The sequence below is a fragment of the Lissotriton vulgaris genome, chromosome 1_1 (assembly GCF_964263255.1).
Source record: "Lissotriton vulgaris chromosome 1_1, aLisVul1.2, whole genome shotgun sequence".
NCBI lineage: Eukaryota > Metazoa > Chordata > Amphibia > Caudata > Salamandridae > Lissotriton > Lissotriton vulgaris.
In genome coordinates, this window is record NC_141685.1 from 1,903,306,248 (window position 1) to 1,903,323,784 (window position 17,537).

A 17,537-nucleotide genomic window follows, 5' to 3' on the forward strand; every position below is an offset into this window, starting at 1 on the left:
CAGCCGTGCATATATGCCGCTCTGTTGGAATATATAGGAGTCATGGGTACTCCCTGGAAATTTTGCTACCAGGTCTGTGATGGTGCACTTGGCATTGCAGATCACCTGCACGTTGATGGTGTGTGTCGATTTCCGATTGCGGTATATGTATTCGGTGTCCGCTGGTGGGCAAATCGGAATATGCGTGCCATCTATGCAACCGATGACTTGGGGAAAGTGTGCCATCTGGTAGAAGTCCGCTTTGGTTTGTAGCAGTTCTGCGTGGGTTGCAGGGAATGAGATGTATTGGTCCATCCTGTCTATCATGGCGTCAAGGAATATGTGGAAGAACCTTGACAGGCTGCTCTGGCTCACCCCTCCTGCTGCTGCTACTCCACTTTGATAGCTGCCAGACGCTACCAGGTGTAGGCTGCATAGCACCTGGACGTGCGCAGGGATGGCGTGTGCCCTTGGGGTGTGGTGGTCCAAGTATGGCTTAAGGTCCCTGATGAGCTCAAGTATGGTGTCAGAGTCCAGCCTGTATCTCTGTAGGATCTCAGCCTCAGTGAGCATGAACAGGGTTATCCTCTGTCTGTAGACCTGTTCATTTCTTAGCCATTCCCTCTGTCCTTCCTGCTGTAGCCGTAGCCGCCTCGCAATGACATAGAAAGCTGCCATCCTGCAAGTTGCAATGCATTTTGGGACTGTTTATATGGGTTGGAGTTGGTTACCACCTGATTGCAATCCATGGTAAATACCGAGTGAATTCTACCGATTTTGAGCCGATTTCGGTGTTTCTGTGCCTCCCTACATCTCCCCAACTGTTGGAATCGGGGAATTTCCCGATCGGAGATTCATACGAATCGGCATGTTTTCCGATTCGGTTCATGTCCGAATCGGTATTTCTACCGAATCGGTACATGGACCGAATCGGTGATTTCCCGATTCGGTGTCACTAACGAATCGGTAGTGGGACCGAATCGGTGAATTCCCGATTCGGTGTCACTAACGAATCGGTAGTGGGACCGAATCGGTGATTTTCCGATTCGGTGTCACTAACGAATCGGTAGTGGGACCGAATCGGTGATTTTCCGATTCGGTGTCACTAACGATTCGGTACATGGACCGATTCGGTCTTTGTCACCGAATCGGTGTTTTTCCGCTTCGTTACATATCCGATTTTCGGTATGTACGTATCGGATCTTTTCACGTTCGGTACACATTCCGATTCGGTTTTCTATCCGATTCGTTCTGTTTTTGGTTCCCTACATCTCGATGGCTGTTTACCGATCGGTAAGGGCCAAAAATCGGTATTTTCGGCCGATACCGATCGGTAAAGCCCTACCTACATCGGGCCCCAAGAGTTTATTCTGTATGGTAGTGCGTTGGTTCGTAAGGGCCACTGCAGGGCCATAAGGATACATTTTAATGGTACATCCAGTGGTCAGGATTAAAAAGGTGTGTGGGCCATGAAAGGATGTTTCAACCTAACACACAAGATGATGGACGGAATGTTGCACAATGGCAAAAACATTCACCCCAGTCACAAATCATGGTTTAATCCATTGTTATTTTGCTCACCAAGGCACTCCAGTTCAGACATGGCCATATGCAAATCAGTCTTGACCCTCTGCCTCATGGGAATTTAGGAAGTTTCAACATGTCAATGTCTCTAAGTGGTCAAATGGTCGACATGTTTCAGCCTAAATGCCACAGTACCAAATCTGGTAGGTGAAATAAAAGGATACAGCCAGCTAGTAGGTTTATGAACCAATTATAGGGATCTGCTGGTCAATATCGTCCCTGTAAAGAGATAAGTGTTTAAAAGCGAACGTTTATACTCATTACAACATGCACTCCTTAGTTAGCGTGCCACATATTTATTTTTTAATATTTCAAATGTGGCTACGCAAATGCTGTAAAATACCAATTTGTTAGTGCTTACTCATGCTTTCGGCAAAGCTAATGGCAACTCATCCTCAGCGCATGCAGTCGAGGTCGCTTCCAAACCCTACATTAGGAAGAGGGGGCAAAGAAGGGGTTGACTGTAGTGTACAGACATACATACACATAAAATACAGTTGACTCTACATGCCGAGTATGGAGAAAAGGTGACTATTTTGAGCTCAGTTAGCAAACCTAGTCCACGGCTTAGTAACCTGAGATATGGTAAAGCAATGAGCAATAGTACAAAAATACGCTTTAAAAGTCCCTTAGGACAGTATAATTAGTGCCTTGATGTAGGATGGCAAAATTGAATGTTGAAGATGAATGTAAAAGCCTATTTTCTAAGGCAGTCCTGAGTGGTAGTGGACACTAGATGAGTCCACTAAAAGATTCTGTAAAGATTACCCACACACATTCTGAGATGCACATGGTGACAATGGGCATATCACCTCGTGGGAGTGTTCCCAGACCAAGGTGAAGCTCCTGAGTAAAGGCACAGTGCGCCACCTCCTTTAAGTAAGGCAGGTCTCCATAATGGCAATAGGAATGAGCCTATCTACTGTTTCACTGTAACAACGGGAAAACTTCAAAAGATGGTTAAAAAAGATTGAGCCTACCTTGGAGGGGACAAAACCTTCCAACCGGTCCATGCCACCAAGATGGGGACATCAGCTTAGTCTAGGACGTGCAGTATGTCAGTCCTGCTGAACTAACTAAGTCTTACATAACTCAGAAGAGAGCCGTAAAAACAAAATAAGGGCTCTGTGTACTTCTTGTTAAGAAGTAATGGGAGTTTGGCAGCCATGATTGTGGAGTCAGAAAAACTGATGGAAACATACAGCAGTATGTGAAGCAGTATATGGACTCAGAATGAGAGCCCTGTGGGATAAACTTGTCAGATGTCAGCACTGGGTAATTAATTAATGTGCAGAAAAACTTGGAATTGCATTAAAGGGGCAAATATACTAAGAATGTCATGAACAAAAAAGCTCAGCTTAAGTGACGCAAGGACCCAGATGGCATGAACAAAGTGGTGGCATGTGAAGCACTGTAGAGCTACAACACTATATTCAGTGTCAGTTGGAACATGGCAGCCCACCACAATTGAACACAAAACTTTATTGAGGTGACGGTGAGCGACAATAGAAACTCCAAACTTTATTGAGGTTTCAGTGAGCAGTGCAAGGCCTGGTTGGCCCAATAGGTGTAATTCTCTGCTCAGACATGGACAAAGTTCAAGTGTGCAAACATGGGAAACACATGAGAAGTGCCACCCAGAAAAGGGGAAACAGAAGAGTGCTTATAAGAAAAATAACATGCACATAAGACCAATTATGAATGAATAAGGCTGAACTAGGGTATATCATCATTTGAAACCCTGGTGTCATTCTGCAGCCTAAAGATCCAGTGTTGTTGTTTTCCGAATAAGAACTGGGTCATGTTTGCAATAGGCTGGGTAATATTAGGTTTGTCTAGAACAACCCACGAAAACTCAATGGCATCATGTCTCATGGTAAATCTGCAAATTGGCAAATGTGTGGCAAGCTTGTTGATCTGTATTTTACAGCTTATTGTACTCTTATACGTGTCTTGACCTTTCTTGTGGTCATACTCATACCCACATACCTAAGCCCACAAGGGCAGGAGACAAGATATATTAAGCCCTCTGAGTTTCAATTGGTATGTTGTCTCAACTCCCAGGGGCAACCTGTGCCTATATCTATGGAGGTAGTGTGTGAGACCTGTGCACAAACACTACAGTTCCCATAAGGGAAATGCTCTTTAACCGATGGGAGGTTCAAAAGTGTATTTTGTTAGGAAGACTGTTTAATCCATCGTCTTGTGTGAACTAGCTGGTCTCTGAGGTTGGCGCTGCGTTTGAAGTCAAACATGGGTTTGATTAGCCTATGGCTGCCTTTATTCAAAATGTTCCAGTTCTTATTTATGCATTTTTGTAGGAGACTTGTCTTACTGCTAAAGGTGCTGACACAAATCAACCTCTCTGTGGTTTCTTTGGTAGGATGTTGGTGATGATTGTTTCTTCCTCTCTTCATGGACTTGCTGATGAGTGAATGAGGGTATTATTAGTCAGGAAGTTGTCCTGCTAATGTTGATGCATGCTTTTTTTATTTCACAACATCGTGCAGTCGTGCAGAATCTTTAGAAATTGCCCAAAGGGCAAGTTCTCCCATAAAGATTTGGGATGGTAGCTCAGGTACGTAAGGAGTGAGTTCTTGGCCATTGGTCTTGTCATATAGTTAATGCTTTTCTATATATTGTGTTAAGCTAGCATGAGCTTATTAAATGTTTAAACGACATATTTTCCTTCGGCTTCAGTTTGCACACGGCACATAATTATTATTGTAGCTTTCAACCTAGACGAAAGATGTGATTTATTGAGAATAATATGTTATTGCTCTGATATCAGTCGTGCGTGGTACACTTGGTACACTGTCTGCACACTGAGATCTATAGCCTCTAAGAATAACCTAACACAAGGTTGCTGGGAGGCCTGATCCTCGCACAACATTAGACATAACACAAATAATGTTGCTGCCAACATTGGGCTCTACGCGGGTTTAAGATAGAGTTACTGAGAATGAAAAAACACACTTGATGCTTCGCATGCAGAGAGCTGGTAGCTGTTGATGTGATCTTCTCCTACTGACCATTAGAGGTATGGGCCCGCCCTGCTAAAAACCCAAATGAGACCTTCTTAGATATAATATAGTATGCTAAATAGGGTGCGCGAAATATAGGTGATACAAAGTTCTATAGATTTTGCATTATAATATGCTATCACCATTCGCTTACTATGGACTAGTGACTATGCTAATAACTCTGGTTTTTATAATATGTATGTTGATATTATATAAGATACTGCGTTTGAGTACCTTGCATTGAAAAATAAATATTTCAAACTTGCACGTGTATTCTTTGGCTCCCAGTTTTTGTTTGAAATGATTATAGAGCGAAAGAGTGTTCATGTGTTCCACGATACCTGAGGTACCCTAAGTTCATGTTCTGGATTGCCTAAGTCATTGGGAAGTTGATAGTACCAATGAGACACTGTAGCTAGCTTGCTAAGGGGATTTCTGATACTAAGGTGAGTTTTGGGTCACCCTAACACACCCAGGTTCTAGATCTCTGTGCGCAGTTCTGTGGGAGAACGGAAACCCTGCTACAGTCTTTTGTATAGTTCTCTACTCTGACTGCCCTCTGTGATATTGGTCAAGAGGCCCAAGAATGGGAGTTTCTCTTTGCTGAATTTTCAGGTGAACTTCAGGGATTAATTTCAAGAATTAAGCCAGGTGTGAAAAAGCTCAAAATCTTACACAGTACCTAGCCATATCACAAGGATATCGTCAATGTAACATTTCCATAAACGGATGTTTGACTAAAAAGCGTTACTAGACATCAAGATGGTTCCTGATTCTATTGAGTGGACGTTCAACAAATTTGCCACACTAGGGGCAAATGTACTACCCATCGAAGTGCCAGAGGAGTGTAGGAACAGTCTTTCCTCAGTTTGCAAGAAATGTTATTTCATGGCCAGAGTGGCGCAAGCCATAATGAGACAGAAGTGAAGGTATCCAGTTCGATGTCACTGCGTAACGTCTCCACTGCACGTAGTGTTTAATCCTATGGTATTCAATGATTCTACATCCAACGTGACAAGAAAATCAGTGTTTTCATTAAACTCTAATCCTTCCAGTACACAAAGGACATCCTTGGTATACTGTAAATACATCAGCATATTCTTCACAAGTGGTCTAAGGAAGAAGTCGACAAATTGAGACAGTGGTTCCAGCAAGGAACCAATCTCTGAAATGATGGGTCATCCAGGGGGCGGGCTTTGTGGCTTATGAATTTTTGGAAGAGTATAGAAATACAGAATCACAGGATTCGTATTTTCCAAAAATTCTGCCTCTTTAGTAGTAATCCAGCCCTCTTCCTTGGCCTCATCTACCAGATTGACTATTGTATTAAGAAGTCTCTTCATGGGATCCGTCTTAAGTGGCTGGTATGCACTAGAAACCGCCAATTTTTTGACCCACTCCTCTCAGTAAGATGCAGAATCCATACCAACAATGCCACCTCCCTTGTTGGCGGGCTTGATAATTATGGAATCATCCTTGTTCATTTCTTTCACTGCTTCTTTTTCTGATTTAGAGAGGTTCTTAAAATAGGCATGTTAGTTTGCTAGGCCATCATTAAGATATTTGCGGACTGCCTTCTCAAATGTGATGATTTCCAGGGGTATCAAATGCTGTGGTGGAATGAAAGTTGACTTTTTGCTCAGATTTGTGTTTGTGAATGGATCCACAATGATAGAGGAATCATTGTCAGCAAACAAGAAATTAAGCCTCGCTTTTCTAGAGAATTGGGCAATTTCTTGATTTAGCAGGAATGGGTCCCCCTCGTAAGTGGGGACAAAACTAAATACTTTATTGAGGAGCTGTGTCTCAGTGGGGTTCAACGTGTGGTGACTCAAATTCACAATCCAATCGTCTCCCTGTTTATCTGTAGGGAGGACTTCATTTCATTAATGCTGTATGTTGTCCGTCGTGATGGAGTTCTTTCTCAAAGGCTCAACCAAGTCATCTCCCTGCTTGTCCCTGGTTGAGTCGTGGTCCTGCTCATGCTCCATGTTGTCCTTTGTAACTGAGGTTCTTCCCAATGCACATGGCCTGAGATTTCCTTTTGCCTCTTGGTCGTCCACGGCCCTGTTCTAAACAAGGTTGATGGAGAAAGGGTTATAGTGGTTGAGCAAACTGTGCTGCGGGATGATGAAATGGTGGCATCGGATAGGCCGATGGACCTGGAGGCCATCAATGTTGTTGTTGATTGAAGCTGGGATTGTTGGTCTATGTTCTACCTATCCCTCTTCTCCTATTGGGATTGCGTCTTCCGGACTCAGGCATTTAGGCTGAAACATGTTGACCATTTGACCACTTGGAGACCATGACAGGTTGAATCTTCCTGCTGTGGCGACCACACCTTTTTAATCCTGACTCCTGGATGCTCCATTAAAATGTATCTTTTGCATACTAGGTAGTTAGTTTTAACTTCGCCCACACTTTTCTCACTTACCCCACGCCCGGCTCATCTGAAGGTTTTAGTACACCTCCCAACTATCTTATTAAAACATCCCGGAGCTCCTCCCTCACAGTGAGGGGGTTGTAGCCCGCACTCGCCTAGGTTTGAGGTGCGAGGAGGTTCCCGATGATGAAGCATGCCACCTACAGGTGGGTGTGGGAATTCGTCCTTTAAAAAAGGACTCCCCTGCACTTTGTCATTGCAATTTTGACCCAGGTTGGCTTATTTGTGGTGCCATATTAAAATCTCCTGCTAAGGATCTGGAAAAAGCAATAAACTCAGAAACATTCCCTTTATGGATTCTGAATCATCAACGTTGGGGCCATAATATCATGCCAGGGTATGTGCTTGATCATACATTTTTCATGAGGTTGATTGTTAATGTGAAGTATGCTGGTTGTGAAGTGTATGGTATAGAGTCGATGTGGCGGATAATGCATGCTTTCTACACCCAAGGGAGTTGTATCAGTGATTGCAGTAATGATGACTGATATTCTCCTGAGCAAATTTAAACTTACTGTCAGGTCTCTAGTGCCATAGTAATGTATAGAACAATATGCAGGAAAATTAACTTTGCATGATGTCATCAATGGTGTTGTTAGAACTGGGGGTCTCTAGTTGGCAGAGGTAGGTACCACTGTCCAAATGGGGACCCTTGCTTCTAGTCAGGGTAAGGAGGATTCACTCTTTAAATAACCCCTGCTCACCCCCTTGGTAGCTTGGCACGAGCAGTCAGGCTTATCAAAGGCAATGTGCAAAGTATTTGTACCTACACTCACAGTAACACAGTGAAAACACCACAAACTGACTCACAGCAATTTAGAAAAATAAAGGTATTTAAGCTAAACTACACAAGACCAAAACAATAAAAATCGAACATACACAGTTCAAGAATATGGTTTCAAATGAGTTCTTAAGGTTGCGTTAAAATAGTCCACAGATGCGTCACGTTTTAGCCAACAGTACCTTTAGATGCGAAAAAAGTTCCAAGTGAAAGCTGCAGCGTTGAAAAGCAAGCGATGCGTCACTCTTGAAACCCTGGGGAGGCAATGTGACAACCCTGCTGGACATAGCGGGCGTGTTGTGGTGACTCCAGTCTGTATGGGGAGGGATGCGATACCTTGCGTGGTTTCCAGGTGTGCAGGTTTCGGTGGAAGCGGCTCACAAAAGGTACGATGCGCCGATCTTCGGGGCGGCGGTGATCTCCGGTGCGGCGATGATGCGCGGCTCAGCGTCGATCTTCTCCTCTCGCGGCCCCTCAATGTGATGGCTCTGCGACGACTCTCGCAGTGACGTGATGCGGTGAGCAAGCAAGCGGTGCGACAATCTTTCCCAGGGACGACAGGCTCTGCACGATACTCGCAGCAATGGTAATCTTTCCGCACCGGACTGATGAGTCTCGCAGGTGAAGGATGCGACGACTCTGGCAGCGGCAACAGGCGCTGCGACGATCTCGGCCTTCGCGGCGGCAGGAATTTCCTCACATTGACGGGGATGCACTCTGCAAGCAAGCAATGCTTTAAACTTTGCAGACAGTTCTTAAAATCTTGGTTTCCAGCTTCCCAACACAGGTACAACTTCCAGAGGCACCACAATTGGCCCAAGCACTCTGGGAAGGACAGAACTCTCTCAGTAGAGTTCAGTTAAGCTGGGGGAGAAGTCCTTTTGTTCCTGGGACTTCTTTTCAGGGAGCCAGCTCTTCCTCAGGCCCTTGGAGATTCCTTCAAGCTAGGGGACACAGCACAGAGCAAAGTCCTTCCACTCTCCTTGGCAGCAAAGCAACTGCAAGTCAGTCCAGCAAACCAACAGCAGGTCAGTCTTCCTTCTTCAGTCTTCCAACTTTCTCCTTGGTCGAGGTTCCTTCTTGATTCCAGGATGATCTAAAGTTCAGTAGCACAGGCACGGCGCCTTCAAGAATGTGCTTATCACCTCTGAAGCCAGATGCGACCTTGGGTCTCAAGACGAGAAAGAATAGTGTGCATTCAGCTTCTTCTTATAACTCAACTAGCAGAGGCCTACTGACTACTTGGAGGACAGCTTGTGACTGCTGACGAATCTAATGTGTACAAACAAAATGGCGTCTGTCTGGTTTTTGGTTCATGTTTAAGGAATACAGAAAAAAGGCAGGTAAAGGAATTCCCTATTAACTTAACTAGGTAGACAAAACTGTAGCAGATAATTGAGTTTACACATACAGGTAGACACATCATGTTAACAAACGATTACTGTGATTACAGGAAAATCGATACTATCCCTCACAAGTTCGTCAGAGCTTCTTTCAGGTCACAGATACCAGGTCAAGCACTTCTCTGTCCTTCCAAAGGTCCAGAAAATGTTCTAAGGAAGGTTCTTGGAGGGCCATATGTATGCCTGGCACTAGCTAGTGTGTTGGGGTGACTCCTAGGCTCTCCCAAAGCAATGGACTAAAGTTTCTGGAGGCATCCCTACCCACTTTTTCGAGCTTTCTGTTTGCTTTACTTAAAACGTGCCCCAAATGCCATATTCCAGGGCATTTTCGAAATGATGAACTTTTTCAGCCATGATAAACTTGAGCTCTCAGGGTTGTGGGTGTGTAGGAAAGTACACTATAGTAATTAGTAGTATCCTCCCACATTAACAATAAAATCAGGAAGCAGGCCCTGTGCCTACAACAAACCAGGAGACAGATGCCTGGAAGTATAAAACCAGGGTCCTTCAACAACCAAGCAGTAGATGCACAAGAATTATCCTTGCATCCTATATGCTTCCTTTCAAGGGAACCACAGCATTACCTGTGGTTCAAACAACCCTCTCAGGCAGGGTATCACATTGTGGTGCCAAGAGGGTGTAGGTGAGAGGATGTAGCCTTACTGCTAGAGCGATCGACCTCCAAGTTGGGGAAACCGGTTCAAGTCTCGGCAATGACGCTCAACATCCTTTGATTCTGGGCAGATCACTTAATCTCCCTGTGCCTAAAAATGTGAAAGTGTCCTTGTGTAACGAAACTGGTGCTCATGTGAAGCACTCTGATACCTGATATCTTTGGGTCTAGTTCTTGCTATATAAAACTCTAAAAAAGACAAAGAAAAGGGTGATTGTTCACCGTCCTTCCACTGAGCTCAAAGGAGTCATCCCTGCCAATTCAAATCAATCTATCAATCACAATGACCTATTGTGTACTTCCTTGATGGAGTTTCACACCTTATTCAGGCCAGTACAGGATGGGAGGAGCTGGAAAGCAAATGCAAATTAGCCTCCAGAAACTTCAGGCAGGGAAAGGGTAACTTTTTAAAAGTTGCCTTTCCTTAATATTTATTAAACATATGACTTCACCATTAAATTGGGTTTTTAATACCTATTAAAAATAGTTGGTTAATTATTTTTCTCGCTGATCCTATTCCTAAGGTACACCATTAGTATTTTACTCTGTGATCTGATTATCTACATAGGAGAGCTAGCCTTGCCACAGGGAAAATAGATTTCGGTGCCTTGTTACTTGACAGACATGGTAACATTAATTATCTCCATGCCCCACTTTTAAATACCTTTGTGGGCATTAAGGCCTACATAGGGGTGAGTTGCTAATATTTAAAAGAGAGATTTGTACCTGTAAACAATGGTTTAATTTAAAAGGGTGTGATTTTCAATGCATCTGGTAATTACTGGGTAATGTAAACATTACTTCAGTTGTAATTGCAATTGCTGCGCGAACAGGTGTTTGTGAAATGATTGTAAATTAACATCCATTAGTAATCCGGCTTAATGACTACTGGTGTTTGAATCCTGAGCCTGTATTACCTGTAGTGGTTGCTCTGTGATATGACTCTTTAAGTAATATCTAACTTTGCTAGCAAAAGATATTGTGAGTGCTGTGTAATTTTAAATGTTTCCATAATGTCCCTTTGAAGTAATGTGTTATTTTAATGTTCGCCTGTCTTTTTCAAATAGGTTTCATTTTAATGTGTGACTGGAAAGATGCCGGAAAGTAAAATCGTCCTTAAGCACCCAGTACTGCTGCATTGATCGTATATTATTCTTTGCATATGAGCTGGATTCTTTATGGTCCCCAAATAGCTGTTTTATCCCTTTAATCTTGTTTATGAATCACCTGTGAGAGGTGAATGTCTTTCTTGGATTTGCTGTCTAGTTGTTGAGTAAATCATGGGCTGACACTGTACTCATAGAGCTAGGGCCTAGAAAACTTCCAATTTCTTGCTAAGTGTCATAAAGACTATTAGTTGATGTACAGAAACTGAGACTGTCTTTATGATTCAACATTAAAAATAACATTAACCAGTGCAGGTTTGTGATTATTTATTTGCAATACCAGCCCTAGAGTGTTCATGTCTGTATGAGAAAATGCCCAAGAACTCTCAGACCAATACACACACAATAAATTACATTTATTTTTTAACTATACATTTCCTCCTTAACTTTGAACATTGCCAATATATGCATATATTGTACCATCCCAATGGATATACATGTAAGGGAGGAAATGTAGAGGAAAATTAAAAGGGAGGGAAAGAAAGGGAGGAAGAAGAGAGGAAAGGAGGAAAGAACCAAGGACAGGAAGAAAAGGAAATAGGCAATAGATGAGGATAGACGGACAGGAGGAACACAGTGGAGGAAAGAAAATACAGAACAAAGAAAAGGAGGAAAGGAAAAAAGGACAGAAGTAAAGAAACAATATTGAGATGAAGACAATGTGTGGAGAGAATAGAAGTGAAGAAAGAACGCAGAAGAGAACTAACACAGTGAGAAAGAAAGAAAAGTTATCAATGATGAAGAAGGATCAATAAAACATGAAATTAAGAGGTAACAGACAGAAATGAGATTAAAAAAGAGGAGGGGAAAGAAATGAAAACTAGAAGCATATAGTAGGAAAGAAAGAGCGAAAGGAGGCATCAAAGAAGAAAAAAAACGTGAAAAGAATTAAGTAGGAGAGAACGAAAAGAAGAGGAAAATAAGGAAATAATGAAAGAAAGGAACCATGAAAGGGAGCGAAAAGAACGAAAAGAAGAGAGAAAGGAGGAAAGAATGAACCAAGAAATAAAGTACAGAGGAGGGAAACAAAGGACAAGAGAAAAAAAGAACCAAAGAAGGAGAGAAAGAAAGAAGGAAACACAAGAGAAAGGAAAAAAAGAGAGAGAAAGAGGGGGAAAGAAACAAATAGAAAGGGAAGAGAGAAGAAAGACAAATAAACTAAAAAAGAAACAAAATTAAGTGTATTGGAGCTCTGAAAAAAAATAGTCTTCAACTATTTTACATTGAGTCTAATAAAACAGGCGTTCCTGGAGGTAATATTTTTCAGGGTGGAGGCTTTAATTCAGTGTGCTGTTATCTAAGACATATTTAGGGTCACGCTTCTTCTCAGGCAGCAGCATGGCATTGTTTATTTTACTAGAGGGGGCTGCACTGGTCACCCTTCCCCTAACAGGACAAGTACACAGAGTATTAAAATGCAGGATGAACTGGGAGACAGCTGCATCCTTCAAGTCTCAATCGACATGCAGCAAACTACTCCAGGACAGGCTAAGAGCTACTGCTTGCCTGCGATTGACCTGTTGGATACTCCTAAAGAGATATATCCTCTGTGCCCTTTCAGAACCTATGTCTTTAAAAGAAATTTAGGAGGTATAAGTAAGCTATTTGAGGGGTGGGTTCCCTGTCCCAAGGAGCATTAAAGCTTTCCTGTTGTGTGAACTTTGTACCAGGAAAAACCTGGTATTTAAATCAAAGCAATGTCAGACTTTTTCACGGCTGTCCCTAATATCAAATTCAATTTGCAATTTCAAGAACTGCAACTCAACATGATGTCCCTCCAGGAGGGTTTTGCTACCTCTGGGACAAAAACCTGCCTCTTGCTTGAAACCACTGTCTCCAACTTAAGCTCTAAAATGTCCACCGTACCTGATTCTTTACTCCCCTTGGTTAAAACACAATACTCCATACACTTACCTCAAAGAAGTTCACGTTTCCCTCGACCAAAAAGTACTGTCCATAATCTCTCCCCAATTGAAATTACCAATCTACTTGCTAGCTAGAACTCCTCCTACTCCCCCACCATTTCTTCTCTTGTCAACACACATTAACGCACTATACTTATCATTTCCCTGGTCCAAACCAAACACCAACCATTTACAACCCAGATACCGACCAGTGGAAACCTCATTCCCATCATTACTAAAAGCCCTGACACCCCTTTGCCAAATACAGTCACTTCAAAGATGCATTGTATACTTCACAATGCAGATCTGCTACAAAACACAAACTGGAAATCTCAGAAACCATCGCGCAATACAATCTTAATCTACTCATCCTCACCGAGACATGGTTTAATGACACTTCCCACACTGTCTTTGATTCAGTCAGGGGAGGTGTTGCAATCATATTCAGTAATTCTCTTCAGTGCAGAGAACTACCCATTATCTCTTTCTCTACACTGAATGCCTTACTTTGGAATTTCTTGATAAGCACAGCTCTCCCATGAGGATGCACGCCGTTTACCACCCACCAGTTGACAGCTCTACCTTCAGTGAGGAATTTATCAACTTGTAATTGACCAATGCTCATAAAGTTATAGATTGATTTTCCCAGATGACTTTAATCTCCACTGAGGCACCTCAGTTTATTTTCTGCCAACTAGCTAGCCTCATTTCTCTCCAGAAATGACCTTGTGCAACACAATTCTAAACCAACATATTCCAAGGGCTCTACTCTTAACCTTATTTCCAAAGTTACCCTGATAACATTAGATGATCCTATAGCAGTAGATTGGTTTGACCATTTCCTCATTCCCTTCTCACTCCACCTCTCTCCTGTTGTTACTGTGGAAAATGTTCCACCACCTGGTTTTGCAACTCGAAAAACATCAATCTTAACGCTCTCAGCAAGTCATCGAAGACTGCACTTCCAGACATCAGCCCTAACTCTGAGGTTAACAACGTGACTGCTCAATTCCTCACCAACCTTTCTGGCTCCACTTTAAAGCAAAAGGAAAAGGCCCATACCCTCTGCCCCATGGTACAATAGGTCCCCCTATGATGAAAGAAAAAATCTAAGGTACCTGGAGAAGAAATGGAGAAAATTACCCTCTACTCTTAATCTTTCTACTCTCTGAAACGCAAGCTCGCGGTACCACAAACACATTTTCTACGAAAAATCTAATTACTTCAGATCCCTCCATGACTCTGCCAAGAACAGACCAAAGAAACATTTTTACTTAATCAGAACTACCACTAATGCCCCATCTAATCTATCATCAAATGTGTTGGCCCTCCCAAGAAAGCAGAAGAATTTTTTCAATTTTTCGATACAGAAGTTAATTTGCTACTTACCCATACTTTACATCCACCCCACATGAGGAATGCAAATCCAAAGGCGCCTGTCACAGCTTTGACGTCATCACCTCTGACACCCTCCTCAAAAACATTTTAAAAACAAAACACTCAAACCACTCTCTGGACCTTTTCCCAAGCGACCTCTGAATATACCTGTACATCCACACACTCCCTTTTTGGGCTTATCTGATTAACCTCTCTCTCAGCCAAAGTATCTTTTCTGATGGCTTTAAAATGGGTAAGGTGACCCTACTACTAAAGAAACCTAAATTTAATGACTTTAATAATTTCCGCCCTATCACCAACCTCACTTTTCTTTCTAAAATCACTGAAATATTTGTAGCGGAGCAACCCACACAACACATCAAGGGTAATAACCTTCAATCTGTCTTCAATCAAGACTTCAGTACAGAAACAGCACTGTTACATGTCATCGACAAAGCCCTTTGTGCACTTGCCTTTTGATCCTGCTTGACCTCTCTGCAGCCTTTGACTTTGTAAATCGTTATACCCCTCTCAACACTCTAAAACATTGAATGGGTTTTGAAGGAGTTGCTTTGAAATGGTTTGAATAATACCTCACAGGCGGATCTTAGATTATCAAAATTGAAAACCATCTCTCAACATCTAAGGTTGTTGATCATGGTGTCCCTTAAGTGTCTATCCTTGCTCCCACTCTATGCAATCTCTACATTGAACGTCTCGGATAACTACTACAAAAGTGTGTGATCCCTTATCACCGCTCTGCTGAGGACATCCAACTCTACCTCAAGGTGTCCTCCGACCATTACATTTCACTCCTAACCACCACCCTCAACTCTATCCAGGAATAGATGACATCTCACCACCTAAAACTAAATCCTTTAAAAACTCAAAATCCCGACCTCCTGTACAATCGTGGATGGGTAGTCTGAACATTCTCAACAGCAAACCTACCATAGTTGATAGTACCAAATCCCTAGGAGCCATCCTGGACAAGAGAATTAACCTCCATTCACAAATCAACACCATGGCCAAAAATGCATGCTACTAACTTTGACTTCACATGGGTATCCAATGCTTTATTCCTGAGCAAGACCTAAACAACATTGTTCAATCGTTAGTAGTCTCCAGACTTGACTATTACAATTGACCCCATGCAGGCCTCCCCAAGATCCACCTTTCTCCTTTGAAATCTAGCCTTCATTCAGCGGCGTGCGGCGTCTACAGGCCCAAAAGAAACAACCACATCACGCCTATGCTGATAAATCTTCACTGGCTTCCTATTAAAGCCAGGTCAATGTTTAAGACTGCTTGTATCACTCATAAAGCCATTTATACTCCCCCCCCCCTTCTCTAACAAACACAACATTTCAGGTGGATCAAGACCTTCATGTAATGCTGAAAACTTACAGCTTGAATATTCAACTTTCAAAAGGGAAAGATTGATCCCGCAATCTTTCTCCAGTAGCACGACCACAATTTGGAATTCACTTCCTCCGTACCTACGCAATACCACCTCTTTTGACATATTCAAAAAGAACCTTGAAACCCTTCTCTTCCAAAGACACTGTTACCCATAATTCTCTGACTATTTCATGTTCCTCACTAGAGAATTAGTTCATCCATCCGCTTCTACGGTGGAAAATTTGTACTTTTGAAACCCTAATAGCACCAACTTTAGTTTGCAATGTGTAATTTTTAGTGAATCTTTATTCTGTAAATAAGCAACCATCACTCTGCATAACTGTAGTAGTTATGCATCCTTTCACAAGTTATTTGTCTCCGACATTAGTTTGCAATGTGCAATTTTTTGTTAATCTATATTTTGTAAATATGTAACCCTCACTCTGCGTAACTCTAGTAGTTATACGTTTTGTCACCTCCAACATGATACCTGTAATGTCTGATCTAATTTTACTTCGCTATATTGTAAAGCGCTCTGACATCTCTGGGTAAAGTACGTGCTATATATAATTGCAGAAATAAATCAATAAATTCCATGCCAACACCCCACTCAAGATGAGTGCCTCGTCCCCTCATCAGCTGCGCACATGCTGAGCGTGAGACTGGGTTTGATTAGGGTGACCAACCGTCCGTAAATTTAACGGACCGTCCGTTATTTGAACCTCACGTCCGTTGTCCGTGAGGATCCCTTTTACAGACGCCTTTTGTCCATAATTTTGGGCCTTGCCGGGAGCAGAGCGGTTTGCCTGTGAGAGGCCTCAGCTCCCTGATGGTACTGCCTAATACTCAGCCTCAAGCACAAGAACAGCACCACCCCACCCACTGTCATTCTGTATGCTGGCTGATTGCCAAATACAGAATGAAAATGGAACAGTTGGAGCTGTTACAGCATGTGGTGGCCTTCTCTTGCTGCTGTCTAGGGCAGGGCATTCTGTTAGGGTTAGATGGAAGAAATGTACAAAACAAATGTACAAACACACCCATGCTGCTATGTGCCACTTCATGAAAAGAAGCTAGCGAAAAAAGTTAAAAAGAAGGTTATAGTTCTTACACAGTCTCATCATTTCAGAACTGAAGCAGTTTTAATATTGTATACAACGGAGCCATAGTTGCTGCTTTTTAAATTTATTTTATGCAACTAACATCCATTGATAAACTCAATAGTCATGGCTTGTTGTAGGTCTAATATTACTGGATGCAATGACAGAAACGGCAAAATATCAGTCGGGCGTCACATTGTGCTCATTACATATTTTTAGCTTAGGTGTTTTAAACCATAGCCTTAATTACACCAGACACGCCCTTTGGAGAGACCCCCAGTTTTTTCATCCCACTTAAAGCCCTGGAAACAACACCATGTCAGTCACCGCGTGTCCTGGTACTGTTCATCATGCATGACTCATGACTTCCAAGTTTTTAAATTTCCTATGTGCAGGGGCGTAGTGAACCCTCCCCCACCCCACCCCTTGTTTTAGGAACTACAATGAGGGTGAAGTTCTTTATGGACCTCTTCTGTCTGCAACTCAGCAGACAAAGGCTCACCTCATAATTGATATGAAAATGTCAATAAGTGAAGGAATGGGAAAATGGCTGGATGGATTAGTGAAAGGATGAATTGATGATTGAAATGGTGAATGGATGGATAATGAGAGAAAAGATGGATGGATGCACAAGTGGAAGGCTGGATGAGGGTAAATAGATGTATGTATGTGTGGAAGGGTGGATGGATGGGTGGGAAAAAGG

General features: G+C 42.5%; 1 protein-coding gene across 1 annotated transcript in view; it reads left to right on the forward strand.

Moving 5' to 3' along the window:
- TMEM117 (transmembrane protein 117) overlaps nucleotides 1–17,537 on the forward strand; it is a 2,083,068-nt gene that overhangs the window by 559,588 nt on the left and 1,505,943 nt on the right. The window lies entirely within an intron of this gene.